This window comes from Amblyomma americanum, chromosome 6 (assembly GCF_052857255.1).
Source record: "Amblyomma americanum isolate KBUSLIRL-KWMA chromosome 6, ASM5285725v1, whole genome shotgun sequence".
Classification (NCBI taxonomy): Eukaryota; Metazoa; Arthropoda; class Arachnida; order Ixodida; family Ixodidae; genus Amblyomma; species Amblyomma americanum.
Window position 1 is genome coordinate 180,330,091 of NC_135502.1, and position 4,329 is coordinate 180,334,419.

Here is a 4,329-nt window from a genome sequence, read left to right on the forward strand (position 1 = left end):
ATTGAAACATCTGCGAGGGTTGGGTATGTATGGTCTTACATTAACTTTCAAATATCCAGGGTGTCTACCGACCGGGAAAACCGGGAATACCGGGAATTGTCAGGGATTTTTAAGACGCCGGGAAAAGTCAGGGAATTGTCAGGGATATTACTAAAAAGATTGCAGAGTCAGGGAAAATAACATATGCTGGCGCGCTCGTACCAGTAGCGGCAGTCACGGTCAGGTGCGGATTTGAGTACAGTGAAGGGCGGCCGCGGCGCATGATACGTACGCCGTGGCCTCCGTGATCCGCCACAAGCGCTTGCAGGTACGTGTCACTGATACAAGGTGGCGCGCGCTACCACTCATAACGCAGAACTAGCTCAGAATCGTACAGCCGTTGTTCATCTATACTTCCAGAGGCGCGTGTATAGCGCAAATAGCACTCCATTTGTTCGTTAGTTTTCGCGTCTCCCCGTGATCGCAACTAGTCTCGCGCACCTGTCTCTACCGCGTGCATTTCGGTCTTCAGGTTGAAATTTCCTTTGTGTTGTGCTCCTGAACTGAAGATATTTGTGGAAGTGCTCATGTCACTGTCGAAGAAATGCTCCTTCAACCCTGATTGGACAAACCCGGAAACCTCCGCACATGCAACATAGATTAGACCCGTGCCAAATGACCCAAATAGTGCTCGCTGCACCATGTGCTGCAAGAAGTTCTCCCTGAGCAACATGGGTAAGAGGGCGATTACTAGTCATGTTGAGAGTAAGAAGCATCAAGCTGCTATGAAATCTCTGCAAAGCGTTTCCCAGACCCGAGTCGTCTCATTTTTCGAGACTGCGACAAATGCGGGCTCGCCTTCCGCGGTACCAGCGGGCATTTCGTCCGGAGGTTGCAATAGTGGTCGTAGTGCTGCGGCGATGCTTCCAACTACCGCCACAGAAGCACTTAGCCCTTCTCTGATGACGTCAGTGCGTAGCTTTCAATTGAAGAACGAAGTTACAAAGGCCGAGATCATGTGGTGCTTGAACACTATAATGACCCATGGATCTTTTCGATCAGCGGCAGCCTCTGCCTCGCTCTTTCCTTTGATGTTCCCCACTTGTGAGATCGCTACCAAAATGCAACTTGGAAAAGACAAAGTGGGATACACCATTTGTCATGGTATTGGACCATACTTTCAAGAGAAGTTGCTGTCAAGCCTGTCTAGCGTTCCTTATCTGGTGATTGCGTTTGATGAGTCGCTCAACAAAGTCACTCAGAAAGAACAGATGGATGTACTGATCAGGTACTGGGACCAAACTGATGCCACTGTGAAGACGCGCTACCTAACTTCGTGTTTCTTGGGGCACACCTGCGCAGAAGATTTGAGTGTTGCTTTTAGGAAAGCCACAGAAGGCATTAAGCAAATGAAGATTTTACAAGTGTCGATGGACGGGCCAAACGTCAACTTAAAGTTTTTGAGGTCCCTCAAGGAAGAACTTAGAGAAGCTGACAACAGTCACAAGATCCTGGACATTGGGAGCTGTGGACTCCACATTGTCAATGGCGCATTTAAAACAGGCCACTCTGCGACGCACTGGGATCTGGTAGCATTTCTTCGTGGGAGCTATAATCTCTTCAAGTGTGCGCCAGCACGTCGCGCAGACTACACTCGCTACACGGGCAGTGTTGTGTTCCCGTTGAAGTTCTGCCCAGTAAGGTGGCTCGAGAATAGGAAGGTGATCTCGAGAGCGCTTGACATTATTCCGAACTTACTGAAATATGTGGAATGCTCCAAGGAAGCAAAAAAGCCGCCAGCATGCGCTAGCTTCAGCACTGTTGAAAAGGCAGTAGGTGACAGGATGCTGCCTGTGAAATTGGCTTTTATGCTGTCAATTGCTGAAGAACTCGAGCCATTTCTGGCTGAATTTCAGACGGACAAGCCCATGCTGCCGTTCGTTGCTCCTGCTCTGGATCGCCTGTTACGGTCATTGCTTGGTAGAATCATCCGAAAAGAGATCCTCCAAGCTACCAACACGTCCTCCAAGCTGCTTAGGATTGACTTGGAGAACCCAGATAACATGGTTTCTGCTGCTGCATTCGACATTGGGTTTGCTGCGAAAAATGAGTTTCGCAAGATCCCAAAACCGTCGCAACTGACTGTGCTTAGCTTCAAAAAAGACTGTATTTCCTTCGTGAAGAGGTGTTCACAAAAGGTGATGGAAAGGTCACCTTTGCAATACAAGTTGACCAGAGGTGCAAGCTGCTGGACCCTGCTAGTGCGTTGTCCCCAGAGGCTGGTGCTAAAAAACTGTGCATGGCACTGGAGGTGCTAACGGAGCACCAGTGGATGACTGGCTTGGAAGCTGAGCGTACCCACCGTTCCTATGTCGAGGTATGCTCATTGAGCTCAGTACAGGTGGCATTGAGGAGCTTTGACAGAAAGGAACAGAGGCTGGATGCGCTCTGGTTTGAGTTGTGTTCACGGGACCATAAAGAGCTATTTTTGTTCGTCAAGCTAATTCTTTGCATGTCTCATGGCAATGCAGCTGTGGAACGAGGATTTTCTGTAAACAAAGAATGCCTTGTCGAAAACCTCAAAGAAGAGTCGCTGATTGCACAGAGTGTGGTGTATGATGCAGTTTCAGCTGTTGGAGGGGTTGCCAAAATTGATGTTACGAACACAATGATGCAAATGGTTCGTGGTGCCAACGCCCGATGGAAGGAGGAGTTGCAAAGAAAGAGGCAAGAGAGATTGGATGCATCAGATGCTGAAAAGGAAGAAGAAGAAGAGAGTGGCTGCTCTTGTCAAGGAGCTTCAACACAAGAAGCAAAAGCTCATCAGCGATGCACAGTTGCAGGCTTCTCGTCTTGAGGAAGAAATTATCTCCCTGAAACATGCCTGAAACAACTAGTCAATGATATTTTACCTTCTTCAATAGTGGATAAGTGGTTTTATGTACCTGAATAAAATATTTTGCTTTGAGTGCAATGCCTACCTGTGCAATATATTGCGTTTTATAGCAGTGGTCTAAATTATTTTCCAGGACGTGGGTCAGGGAATTTTATGGAAATGGTCAGGGAAAACCTGGAAAAGTCAGGGAATTTGAAAATAACAATTTGGTAGACACCATGATATCCCACGTCAATTGTGTCGGGCAATGTGCTGGTGTTGAACGTAAGGATCAAGTGTTTGGTGTCTATTTCCTTATTGTCCTGGATTTTGATTCGGTGGACATCTATGACGTCTTGGTCGGTGGGCCCTTCGAGCATTTCTTTTTCGGTGATGTGAACAAAATCATTTTCGGATATTACGCCTCGGGCAGTGTTAAGTGAGCGATGAGAAGTCACGGAGACAGGGATTTCCGCTATGGACGTTAGGTTGGAGAACTTAAAGTGTTGGACATTGTCGCACAGTTCAAGCAATAAATCGCCGCTGGCCATTTTTGAGAGCTTATAGCCAATGCCTAATGTTTCTGTCAAGCAGATTGACACAAGGAAGGGGGATATTATTCTTGCCTGCTTATCTTCTTCACTGTGGATCACGTGATATTTTGGAAAAGTTACTCTTCTTTTTTGAAAGAAGTCGTCTTCCTCGTTGTGCACTCTTTTGAGAAAGCGATCTTGTTTTTAAAGTGGGGGAGCCACAAAAAATTAAGTTTTTCGGTCATGGTGCCAGTCACCCACCATGGAGCCCAACTAAGCGACGAGACAGGAATTTGCAAGGAAGGCCTGCCCACGCCACCTGTACACCTTAACTATAATCAAATATGGCGCAACTCACGGTGGTTGGGCACACAAGGTTTAACCCTCGCTGCCAGGAAAAACGAAGAAGTGAGTAGGAGGAAGGATAGTTGTGCGAAAGGGGTAGGAAAGTAAAAGATAGAGGAGAGGATAGGAAAAGGCAACTACAGATTTCCCCCAGTCGGGTCAGGCCGGAGGTGCCGTCTACAGGAAGCTGGGGCCAAAGTGGTGTATTGCCTTCGCCGAGGGGCCTTACAGGTCCAAACACTCGGCATCGGCTCAACCACCAGGAACCCCTTTTCCCCGGACACGGCGATGCCACGCACGGCGAAGCGCGGGTGCTCGGGTCCGTGGTGAAGCACTGTTCACCATCATCCCCCTGCGGGAATGTCCCTGCGGATTCTCGAGAACCCGTGGTGTCGCCGAGCTGTGAAGGGAGACAGCGCAGCGGAGGTCGGGTGACCCAATCATGGAGGTGGCAGCTATCGGACACTAGGTCCGTGCTGTCATGGACCTCCCTTGAACCACCGATGCAAGCCTACTGCGCCCCATTCAATCGTAGAGGTGGCAGCCGATGGACATAAATTATGGTGAGGAATGAAAAGGAATAAAAATGAAAGAGCC

At 48.5% G+C, this 4,329-nt stretch overlaps 1 pseudogene; it reads left to right on the top strand.

Annotated features, from left to right (window-relative positions):
- On the top strand, positions 1-2,948 carry LOC144094200 (uncharacterized; annotated as a pseudogene).
- Positions 2,949-4,329: the final 1,381 nt, after the last annotated feature.